The sequence below is a fragment of the Acomys minous genome (assembly GCF_964271855.1).
Source record: "Acomys minous genome assembly, chromosome: 7".
In the NCBI taxonomy this organism is placed as follows: Eukaryota; Metazoa; Chordata; class Mammalia; order Rodentia; family Muridae; genus Acomys; species Acomys minous.
Genome location: NC_140488.1, coordinates 112,518,195 through 112,530,925, shown reverse-complemented (window position 1 = coordinate 112,530,925; position 12,731 = coordinate 112,518,195). Strand labels below are relative to the sequence as shown.

Below are 12,731 nucleotides of genomic sequence, written 5' to 3'. Positions count from 1 at the left end.
CCAAATCTGCACCTTTAAGTCTCTGTTTTTCCCAGAGCTTGCCTTTCACCAGAAACTAGCTGACCCTGTTGTGGGTCAGCAGTTAGACTAAAGACAGAGAGAGATGGAGCAACCCTGTTATAGTTTAGCAGTTGGACTAGACAAAGATGGAGCCAGATACCCTGTGTGGCAGGACATTATGACCCTGCCTGGAATTCCCTATGTTTCGAGAAAAGCCTGCAGCTGGGTTGCTATAGCAATATGCTTCCCTGCCTTCTGACTTATAAAAGCTGCTGCCTGACTAATAAAGTTTGAGGGTTTGATCAATCAGACTTGTTCTCCTTCTTTGTGTCTTGCATTTTCAACAGGGGAACTTCCTCCTGAGTTTTAGTAGAACCCCACAGGCCGGGGCACAGTTTCAATTTTGTATATAGTAAATATTGATAAATTTAGACTCGAAACAAAAGCTCTCTGGGGGTCCTCAAAATTGCTTAAGAATATAGGTCAAGCCAGGCATGGTGGTAGGGACAGGGGCAGAGGCAGGGAGATCTCTATGAGTTCAAAGCCAGCCTGGTCTACAATGTGAGTTCCAGGACAGCCAGAGCCATTACACAGAGATACCCTGTCTCGAAAAACAATCATGTCATTAAGGCCAGAACTGGAGAGGCTGAGGCAGGAAGAGCAAGAGATTCAAGGTCAGGGGCTAGAAAGATGGCTCAGGGGTTAAGGGCACTGGCTAACTCTTCCAGAGGACCTGGGTTCGATCCCCATGGTACACATGGTGGCTCCAGTTCCAGGGGATTCAGTGTCCTCTCTAGCCTCCACTGTCACCAGGCACACATACAAAATACCCATACATTAAAACAAATTTAAAAAGAATAAAAGTTCAAGGCCAGTCTCACTATAGAGTGAAGCGCTATCTCAAAAAGAAAGGGGCTTTAATAGTCTTGAGTCAAAAACAATTTGAGAGCTACTGATTTAAGGCATCATTAGATATTTTTTCTAGTAGGTAGGTTGTCTTATTAATTGCTGCTCAAAGCATTTCTGAATAGATGAGCAGAATTCTTGGGGGAGAAATCATCTTTATTGGAAAAGCAATCAGCCGTGATTGTCAGCATATAGGTAACCACACTAGCCTGCCTCTAGAGATCATCAACTGTCACCAAGGGCCCAGGATAAAAAGGACAAATCTGCCACCTTGTCTCTCTCTCTTGCACTCTCTCTAAGGTGCACCCTTCCCCCCCCCCACTGTCTGCGCTCCCCCCTCTCTCTCCCGTCCCCTAATGGCCACTCAGCCCTAACTGTTCTCCCCTTTCGTTTCCCCAAATAAATCTCTATGTATCATATTGGTTGCGTTGCATCTCGTTCTTTCCTTCTTTCCTTCTTTTTTGTTTTTTCTTTTTTTTTTTTCAGAGACAAGGTTTCTCTGTGTAATAGCCCTAGCTGTCCTGGAACTTTCTTTGTACACTAGGCTGGCCTCGAACTCACAGAAATCTGCCTGCTTCTGCCTCCTGAGTGCTGGGGTTAAAGACCTATGCCACCATGCTCAACGTTGTATCTCATTTTTTTTTTAACACATGGCCTTTATTTCTTCCAGATCAAAGATTTTGGGTTTAATCATATAAAGATGAAGAATCAAGTTTTGCCACCTAAAAATATTTACTTAATAAAACTATATTAGCTAGGTGTGGTGGCGCACGCCTTTAATCCCAGAATTTGTGGAGGCAGAGGCAGGAGGATCTCTGTGAGTTCGAGGCCAGCCTGGTCTACAAAGGGAGTCCAGGACAGCTAGGGCTACACAGAGAAACCCTGTCTCAAAAACAAAAAACAAAAACCTATATCAATACTTTAATAAACTATACAAAAGAGATAAGGAGTCAGACATGTACATTTTTAGAACTGCATGTCAGTCAGGCCAGATCCTAGAGCAGGAATTTCCAGCTCTGTGAGGACACAGAGCAATCCTTGCTTAGACATACACCATCTTATCCTGCGCAAGCTGCTCTTCACCTTTTTGTTTGTTTGTTTGTTTTTTGGTTTTTGTTTTGTTTTGTTTTGTTTTGTTTTGTTTCTCTGTGTAGTCTTGGCTGTCCTGGACTCCCTTTGTAGACCAGACTGGCCTCGAACTCACAGAGATCCTTGATGGCTTCCTTCTACGAATGTATAGGTGTCTGTTTCTTAGAGCAGACATGTACCTTCCTCATCCACCAGCCATTGGAGGAGGGTTGGGACCATGAAGGTGACTGATTCCACCCATTCTTCCTGGAGGGTTTCCTGGTGGCCCTCTTCCATCGTCCTGTCTGGAATCAGAGGAGCTCCCATAACTGCTTCTTTTTTTTTTTTTTTCACGTCTTGATGAAGCAGAGCTTTGAAAACACAAAACACAAACACAAATTCTGCTAGTCCCCCAGAAGAAATCTGTTATAAAAGACAATCTCTATGGGGACTGATTCCAGCTATCCAGCACTGATCCGTTCAAGATGTAAACCATCTTCCTTCCGGTTGCCGCTTCCAAGAGACTGAGCTGCATCTTATTCTTAATGATAGAAGTGATGGCTGGTGCTGCGACAAGGGGAGAGCTACGACTGTTCAGCATGAGAAAAGAGTGGAAAAAAAATGAAGTATTTGGGTGATGATCTGAGGAGATGAAGGAGAGGGAGATGGCTTCCGTTGGAACTGGAGGGGGCGGAGCTGAGAGGAAGCAAGCTTCCTGGTTCAGAGTGAGGGGTGGGGGAGGACGCTGAGGCTGCCTGCTATTTTTTTTCAAATCATCTTCAAGGATCTCTGGGAGACCTGCATTAAGAGAAAAACTGCATTCTATATATGGATGGCTGGAGAGATGGCTTAGCATGAAGACTCCCCCTTTGGATCCCCAGGTCCAGTGTAAAAGCTACCACAAGGCACAGTTTGTGTTTGTATCTCCAGTCCCGAGATGGGGACAGAGGTAGGCAGGCCTCTGGAGCGCTCCCAACAGTCCGTGTAACTGAATCCATCAACTCCGGTTTCAGCGGGAGACCTCATCTCACCAAATAGTGGAGAACAATTCAGAAAGCTATCTGATGTTGACCTCTGGCTTCAGACGCAAATGTACGGTAGTATGTACCCCGCCCCCGTGCACACATACGTGAATACACACACACACACACACACACACACGTGTACCACACCACCAACACTGAAATAAAAACGGAAAAATGAATTCATTTACAGATTTGGCCAAAGTCTTTTCTCCCATGGGAGTGTGCAAGGCTCTTGTGTAGACTTTTTATTCCTAGTATAGTGTTCCTGAAAGGATCCCAATTTCTTAAGACCCCATTGTAAGGGGTGGTGCCCTATAGCTGCCCCAAATCCGTAGGAAATATCTGTCACTCTAATTCTCAGCACCCCTGGGAAGTGATGTTTAGGGAAACTGAGGAAGAAGAGCTTTGTTCCATGTTAAGGTTGATGACTGTGATGGAGAGAAAATAAGGTGTAAAATGAAGGAGGCAGATTTCTGAGCAAGCCGCAAATCAGAACAGGAAGTCCATGGGTAAACAGAAAGCTCTCCTTCATCCTGTTTCTGGAACTCCAAACCATAAAGGTTGGATGTAAGTAAGAATTGTTTCCTACATTAAAAGAAAAAGACACATAATAGAATAATAGATAAGCACCTAACGTGGTGTGTACTTTTAATCCCAGCACGGCGGAGACGGGGACAGGTGGAGTTTTGTGAGTTGTAGTGCAGTTCTGGTCTACAGAGAAAGTGAGACATAACCCCTCCCCTCCCCCCACCCCACCCCAGTAAGGCAAGCTGGACATGGCGGTGGCACACTCCTTTAGTCCCAGCACTTGGGAGGCAGAAGCAGGTGAGTGTGAGTCTTAGACCAACCTTGTCCACACACCGAGCTCCAGACCAGTCAGGGCTACACAGTGAGATTCTGTTTCAAACACTACATATGTTCAGGAAGTTGTCTCCCGTACTGTGGACAGCTCATTCTCCGTGGTTGTGGGGAGAACTCTGTAGCCCCCAATTCCTCAATTTGATCAGTTCCTCTTGGTGGGGAGGCCCAGCAGCACACAGAGGAAGGGGAAGCAGGCTATCCAGATGAGACCTGCTAGGCTGTGGTCACATGACGGAGGAGGAGGTCCCCTTCTGTCAAAGGTCTAGCGAGAGGAATAGTGGGGAAAGGGGAGGGAGGGTGGGAACAGGAAGATACAAGTGAGGGGATAACAATCAGGATGTAATCCGAATAAATTGCAATAAAACAAAAACAAAACAAAGCATATGTAGACAGATGAATTTATTTACAGTGTTGGCCAGATCTTGGGAGAGAAAAATTCTTAGAGTCTCTGTCTTACCTACTGCAGTTACTATTTACAGAAACAGAAAAAGACAGGAGAAGGTTGCATAAGGAGATTAAGCTGTGCCTTCAGCTACCCCAACTGTGAGCTAAGCCTTTGTCCTGGGAGAAGAGGCCCTCCCAGATGGCAGAGTTTTTGGAGTGCTAGTGGGACCTGAGGCATGCTAATTCCCACGGCCTCCCCACCACTGGCAAATCCCTGTTGATTCTGGAAAAGGACCTTGTCTTTCCCACCATAGGGGATTTGAATCCAGTGCATGGATTGTCAAAGTGCTGTGTGGCTGGACCTGAGATGTGGGTTTTCATTTAATGGCTGGGGACATGCTATCACCCCTGTCCAGTGAGAGGAGACAGGAAGTTTGTAGCACTTCGCTTCCTGGTGAAGATATAAAAGACAGGTCGGTACAGAGGGGGTCCCTCTGATTTCCCATGCTTTCACTCTTGGCCTTTTATCTCAGTCTTGCTATAGTTTTGGACTTTCATCAGGCTTTACCAATGTAGAGTGAACATGATGTTCATGTACAGTGTGGACAAAGATCCAAGGTGTTATCATTAAGAATGAGATGCCATGCAACAACTACGTTATGGAGAGATTTATTTGGGGGAAGGGAAGGGAAGGGGAGAGGAGTTAGGGCCTGAGTGGACCATGAGGGTAAAGAGAGACAGAGACGGAGAGACAGTGGGAGAGAGAGAAAGGGAAAGGGGACACCGTCTCCTTAGAGAGAGTGTAAGAGAGATGTGTGTGTGTGTGTGTGTGTGTGTGTGTGAGAGAGAGAGAGAGAGAGAGAGAGAGAGAGAGAGAGAGAGAGAGAGAGGAGAGGTGGCTGGTTGGTCCTTATATCTAGTCTGGCACACACCTCATGGGGTACTACAGATGATGATGTCAGAGGTTGCTAAGCAACCTAGAGGCAGATCAGATTGGCTAGCAAGCCAGCAGATCAGCTTGTGAACTAACGCAAGGGCCTTCTCTTCTCTGGCTTACCTTTTAACTCAGATATGGAGAATTCATAAATAAATAAAATAATGCTTTCAGAGTCCAATCTGGGGTTAGTGGTTTGAAACTTTGCAGCTCTCATGATGAAAGTAGCAACCCGTGATTATGATACCACCACTGTTAATTACCCCTTAGTGCAAACCTGCCTGAATGGAGTAGAGGTGGGTGTGTCTATATGGGTATTCAACATGATGATTAAAATATATTATATGATCATTTTCACTTCTCTAGAACCATACATCTTAGGCTCTTCATTAAAAGTGCTTCCACGGGCTTTAATTAGAAAGAAGCAAACCCAGCCCATTTTACAAAATGAAATCCCAAGAGAAGAAGCTTGCAGGATCTCCAAGGGGAGTGGAATTTGTCCTCCTCACCACCCAGCAGCATGGGCTGAAACTTTTCTCTTCCCCTTACACCAAGAATTGATATTCATATGCTTTACATGAAGAATACACCTTGGCTCATGCCTTGACACTTGAGGCATCCAAGACAAAGCCAAACATTTGGGGATGCAGATGAGATGATGGGTTAAAATCTAGCCTAGGGGGTGTGACTCAGGGGCAGAGTACTTGCCTAGCATGCAGTAAGGCCCTGGCTTTCCATCCAGAGCATGTCAAAGACAAATAAAGCTTATTTTAAATAACTCTACAAGGATCAAAACAAATGAATGAGGGGGAAAAAAAAACCCCACAGTCAGGAAAGGAAAGCCAAGCCAAGGAGTCAAATGGGCCATAAAACGCATTTTCCTCCTTCACAGATTTCAGTTGTGGGTTATGTATGGCACTGTTGTAGCTCACAGCGGAAGATCTGACTGCTTCCTTTCCTCCCGTTTATAGACCGTTTCCATTTTCAGATGAAGGAAGCTGGGAAAGATGCCTGGAGGAAAACGCAGAGAAAAAAAACAGGAAATAGTTTTTGCACTAGCTATATCTGAAAAGGTCTGGGTGAGGGCCACGTATTTTAGAAGCAGCTGTGAAGAATTAGCAGTGCGTGAAGGTAGCGGAAACTTCAGGCACTCGTCAAGCAGTTCCCACAGCCACCAGCTTTCTGTTAGCCCTTTATTTCTCCTTGTCTCCCCTACCACTTGTTTAGTTGACTAAAGTCAAATCCAAAATGCAGTCTTATAAGCACCCTAGGCTATTTTGTTTCAGGCAAAGATTGTCCCCAAATTGCATTACTTGATGTTTCTTAAGTGTTGGAGGACGGTCTTGTGCATTGTGTTTTCAATGCCCTGAGAGATCTGGTTATCATCTTGCCGCGGACATTGTTATAAATGTTGAACCATCTCCTGTACCCATGTGATGTAAGGACGGTTCCCCGAGTATCCCTGATTGGTTAAATAAAAGGCCTACACACCTGTGCAGGGTAGAAATGAGAGACGGAGCTAAGGTTCCTGGGCTTTGAGGACAGAGGGATCACAGGAGATGGAGAGAGACTGGGAGAGCGGGAGGAAGCAGAGCCACCATGGGTTAGCGTGGAGAGAAGCTCATGGCCGGATCTGCGTGCAGGGAGGAAAGCAGGCCAGCTGGAAAGCATGTGAAAGTATTTATGGGGTATGGACGGGAAGCAGGCCAGATAGGAATGGGGAGAGCAAATGGCACAGGATGTGGGACTGGGACATAAAGGGTAGGTTAGGAAGTTAGTATCTGCCCTGCCCCAGGTGAAATAAGGCTTGTTAAAAGTCATTCAGGTGTCTGTGCTTTTATGATAGCGGGTTAGATAATACCACATTAATACTACTAATAAGCATCATTAGCTTTTTATATTTACTACAACACTTACTACTTACTTACACTTATACTTATTACAAACTTTGTTTAGAAGCCTCTTTTTTTTTTCTTTCACTCTCCTCCCATTCTATTAATTTGGTGGGGGAAAATGGATCACATGCCACATGGAACTTTCCAGTCTATATTTAGCTGATGGTACATTTATCTGGTGTCTTTTAAAAAATTATTTACTTTTACTTTATGTGCATTGATGTTTTGCCTGCATGTATGTCTGCTTGAGAGTGTCAAATCTTGGACTTGGAGACAGTTTTGAGCCACCATTTGAGTGCTGATATTTGAACCCAGGTCCTCTAGAAGAGCAGTCAGTGCCCTTAACCACTGAGCCATCTCTCCAGCCCCCTGTCTTTCAATGTGTCTCTCCATCTATCACATTACTTTCAATGGTGATTAGATCTGGAGGTTGGGTTGGCTTTGAGATCTTTTTGCTTTGTTTTTTGCTTTGGTTTGAGTATATTGACACCAGAGCTGGCCTTTCTCTGTTTTTTGGTTTGTTTGTTTTTGTTTTTTGGTGTTGGGGACTAAACTTAGGTGGGGCCTTGCACATGCTAGATTTTAATTCTAGCTATCATTTGTACTTTCGATTTTGAGGCTTTTGGGAAGGTCTTGGTTAAGTGGGTCAGGCTGACTTTAAACTCACTCACTTAGTAGCCCAGGAAGCTTTGATTCTGTAATCTTCCTGCCTCAGCCCCCTGAGTAGCTAGGACTGTGCTACCAGGTCCTGGAGCTGTGCTTTCTATTATATTATATTGAATCACATAGGAGGAGGTGTTGAATGCTCTGATCCTGACATTTGGGAGCATGTTTAAATGGAATAGTAGAATCCATGATGTTATTGCAATATAATGCATTCTTTTCAAAATTCCATTGTTTCTGTCTTTTTTAGCTGTGATTTTTTTAAAGTGGTAGAGATCCAATGCACAGGCTCACACATGCTGGGCAAGGGCTCTCCAAGCCCACTGTAATTTTTTTTAATAAAGGAAATATTTCTTTTGTCAACCACTATATTTGGTTACCCCCAAATACAGGAGAGAGAAGATAAATGTGGGAATTCTCCCAATAGTTAGTACTTTTCAGTCAAATGCTCCAGTAATCTTTAAAGTCTACTGAGATGAATGTTTTCATAAGTAAATTCACGGCTTAAAAATTCTTTTTGTAGGGGCCGGAGAGATAGCTCAGTAGTTAAGAGCACCGGTTGCTCTTCCAGAGGTCCTGAGTTCAATTCCCAGCAACCACATGGTGGCTGACACCCATCTATAATGTGATCTAATGCGCACTGTATACATAATAAATAAATCTTTTAAAAATTCTTTTTGCAGTTGATGTATTGATTATACTTTGTTGTTGTTGTTGATTTGAGACAGGCTCTCCCACTGTAGCTCAGGCTGGCCTGGGACTCAATGTGATCGTGAGGCAGAACACAGAGGGAACTTTGGCAGTTAGGAACTCGCCTAGCAAGACCCTGGGTGCCTGGCCAAACACTCATGATGTTAGTCGGCAGAGGTTCCATGGCTCAAGTCCACCTGCTCAGTGGCTTTTAGGTAACTCTATTAGTTTATGGTAGGAGCTTTGGCACTGGAAAGAAATCAGCTTGTCATGGGGGGAAGAGACAAGGCCACTCTCTTTATCCCTTACCTCTTTGTTCTATAACCATTTTCAAAGCAGGCAGTCGCAGTCCCTGCTGCTTGAACAGTATTCTTTCTTGGAGCTCCTACTTTGGAACTTCCTTCCTTCCTTCCTTCCTTCCTTCCTTCCTGACTATTCTATACATGCAAACAATGTAAATTGATCATACCCACCCAACTCCCTCTTCCCACTCCTCCCAGGAAACTCCAACATGTCCCCTCTCCCCTTCATCATGTCCCTGTCCCCTTTGATTTTTTTTTTTTTTGTAATCCCCTGGGTCTGGAGTTATAGACATTGGGAAGCCACTCTGTTGTTTCTGGGAATTGGATTGGGTCCTCTGGAAGAGAAGCAAAGGCTCTTAGCTTCGGTGGTGGTTTGAGTGAAAATGGCTCCCATAGGCAAATAAGAGTGGCGTTATTGGCCTTGCTGGAGGAAGTGTGTCACCAGGGGTGGGTTTTAAGGTTTCAGAAGCTCAAGCCAAGTGCAGCGTAACTCTCTCTTCTTGTTGCCTGTTGATCCAGATATAGATAGAGCTTTCAGCTACTTTTCCAGTACCATGTCTGCCTGCATGCCAACATGCTTCCTGTCGTGATAATGGATTAAACCTCTGAACTGTATGCCAGCCCCAATTAAGTGCTTTCCTTCATAAGAGTCGCTGTGGGCATGGTGTCTCTTCATAGCAATAGAACCGTAAGACAATTGCTGAGCCCTCTCTCCACTGGCTATAATGATAATTGTTTGTTTGTTTGTTTTCAGGTTTATTGAAAATATGACAGAACAGATTCAAACAGTTCCACGTGGTGTTTGGAAATTTATCCCAACGATAGCTGAGTGTGACCTGCAGATTGGAGAGACTGCCAGAGTCTAGAAGCTTCGGCATTTTCTTGGTGTCTGGATCTACCTCAGTGATCTGATCTAGGCCTGAGAGCAGGAGAGAGACAAGTATAATGTTAGTTCTTAACCAAACTGGAGCATCCACAAAGAAGAATTGTATGCCATGACATGGAGAAGGTGATTGAGGGGCGATTTATTCACACGGACAGGATAATGAGGAGACTGTTTCCTTACTAGTTCCATGAATGACTCTGATTAAGAGTACAGTCAGAATCCCCCTCAGGAACAGTCATAGGGGAGGGAAATAAGGGGAAATTGGGAGGGAGGGAAGAATGGGAGGATACAAGGGATGGGATAACCATTGAGATGTAACAAGAATAAATTAATAAAGGAGGGAAAAAAAAGAGTACAGTCAGGCAGCAGGTTACCAAGAAGAGACTTGATACCCTATGAGTATATATAGGGGGAGGAGGTCCCCCTCAGTCACAGTCATAGGGGAGGGGAGTAAGGGGAAAATGGGAGGGAGGGAAGAATGGGAGGATACAAGGGATGGGATAACCATTGAGATGTAATAAGAATAAATTAATAAAGAAAAAAAAGAGTTACAGTCAGGGAAGATGGAGACAGAAGCTTGCCTTTCTTTTTCTTTCTTTCTTGTTTTTTTGTTTTGTTTTGTTTTGTTTTGGGGTTTTTTTGTTTGTTTGTTTGTTTGTTTGTTTTTGGTTTTTTTCCCAGACAGGAGTTTCTCTGTGTAACTGCTCTAGCTGCCCTGGACTCACTTTGTAGACCAGTCTAGGATCGAACTCACAGATCTGCCTGCCTCTGCCTCCTGAGTGCTGGGATTAAAGGTGTGCACTACCACACTGCCTGGGTAGCCCTGAGGCTATTATCTTTGAAAAAGTGTTGCATTTTCTCCCTTCTGTGGGCACGGATGCACACCATAGCAGCCATGCAGAATCCAGAGGGAAAACCATCAGTTTCTTTCCCCTCAACACGTGGGCTGCGGAGTGAGCCCAGGCTGGGCTTGGTGGCAAAGGCCTTTCCCCACTGAGTCACCTCGCTGGCCTGAGACTCATCTTGATCTTCACGGTGGCCATGAAGACATTCAGCTTATAATCACTTCTTTGGTCATGCATTCATTTTGCTGTGACTGTTTGATTTGGGTTTTGGCTTTCAGTTTCATCCAATTTTCCCTCAAGCATCAGTTTTCCGTACAACCCACAAGGACTTTGTTTTGATGTTCTTAGTACTCAGAAAAGTCGTGGTGTGGTTCTCTTTGGGTTTCTGTTTGTTTGTTTTTCGGAGACAGGGTTTTTTCGTGTAACAGCCCTGGCTGTCCTAGAACTCACTCTGTAGACCAGGCTGGCCTCGAACTCACATAGATCTGCCTGTCTCTGCCTCCCGAGGGCTGGTATTAAAGGCCTGTGCCACCACCCCCTGGCAGATAGAGTTCTTTTTTTCTTTTCTTTTCTTTTTTCTTTCTTTCTTTCTTTCTTTCTTTTTTTTTTTTTTTTTTGTTGTTGTTGTTTTTTTGGTTTTTTGAGACAGGGTTTCACTGTGTAGCCTTGGCTGTCCTGGACTCACTTTGTAGACCAGGGTGGCCTCGAACTCACAGCGATCCACCTGCCTCTGCCTCCCAAGTGCTGGGATTAAAGGCGTGCGCCACCAAGTTCTTAAAATGTCCAGTTATCTTGCTTCTGTTGCAGCTACGTGGTTCGTGCATATGTTTTGCAGATGTCCAGATGTCTGTACATTCTGACTCTTCTGGGGGCAGTCCTGATTTCATGGGCTGGTTTGCTCACAGCAAATCATTCTTTTCCCGTAGACGCCAAGATCTGTTAGGGTGTGTTGACAGGGGTGGTTTGAATGCTTTTGGACGTAAGGAATTATGGAGACTGTGGTTTATACTGTGCAGCCTTAGCTCGCCTGGAACTCACTATGCAGCCCAAGCTAGTCTCAAACGTTTGGCATTCTTTCTGTTTCAACCTCCCACGTACTGAGATTGTAGGTGCGCTCACCACTGTGTCCAGCTAAAATCCAAGATCTTGGGCTGGCGGTCTAGCGGTCTAATCTCAGCAGTTGGGAGGTGGAGGCTAGCCTGGGATACGTGAGACCATGTCATTCATAGATAGATAGATAGATAGATAGATAGATAGATAGATAGATAGATAGATATTTTTCTTAATTTTTTAAATTAATTATTCACTTTACGTGTTGGTCATAGCCTTCTGCCTTCTCTCCTCCTCCCCTTTCCCCCCAGTCTCACTGTCCCTTCCCGTTTCGCCCCTCTCCCTCAGAGGCAAGTGGATCTCTGAGTTCGAGGCCAGTCTGGTCTACAGAGCAAGTTCCAGAACCAGGGCTATTACACAGAGAAACCCTGTCTTGAAAAACTGAAAGAGAAAAAGAAAATTCGTCCCTAGCCCCAATCAGATAGCTCTAAGTTACCACTAACATGCGAGTGTCACTCAGTGCACCTTTACAGATAGCCTGCCCTGCTGGTAATTGTAGTTCCTAGGTTTCACTCCTAGGTAGGACTATTAATTGCTTCCATCCCTGGGCAACTTGCACAGTATTTTCTTGTACTAGGGAAGCTATACACCACAGGAAGGGGACGGGGGGCTTAATAGCAAAGTCTTGAGAGGCAACCAAGCACAACAGTTTGTATTGTTTGGGGGAGTCACTTAGGCTACCGTGGCCTAATCTCCAGATTGCTCACACCTGGTGGTTTTGTACATCTATGGTTCACGTAGGGAGGATCGTTAGCCCCAGTGGCATCACTTCCTTTAAGATATATAAGCGAGTCCTCAATAGTTCCTGCCCTGCGAACAAGTCTGGCAGAAATATGAGGCCAGAAAGCTGAAGATGAGGCTCCAACGTTATAAAGTGTATTGGGGGACTGGTCCGGAGGTAAACTGTCTTAAGCCAATTTGTACATTTTGGAAGCTGCTAACCCACACTGCTAGTTCACTCAGGAATTTAAGTTTTATTCCTTCTCAAGTCTCTGAGGGGCATTGAAGACAAGATAGTATAGTTTTACAACCAAGTTTAGTTGGTTAGGGGACAAGATCGTTTTAGATCAAGATAAAGAAGTTAAGCTCTTAGAGTTGAGATAGAATAGATATTGAATCTCATTCAGAAATTTAGACCCAACAAGACAGGAAAGACACTGAC

The 12,731-nt window shown here is 44.7% G+C and overlaps 1 pseudogene across 1 annotated transcript; it reads right to left on the bottom strand.

The window, feature by feature from the left end:
* Nucleotides 1–2,144: 2,144 nt before the first annotated feature.
* Nucleotides 2,145–2,470, bottom strand: LOC311601861 (selenoprotein K-like; annotated as a pseudogene). The gene has a single exon. The product of its transcript is annotated as a selenoprotein K-like (transcript).
* Between the last annotated feature and the right edge of the window lie 10,261 nt (nucleotides 2,471–12,731).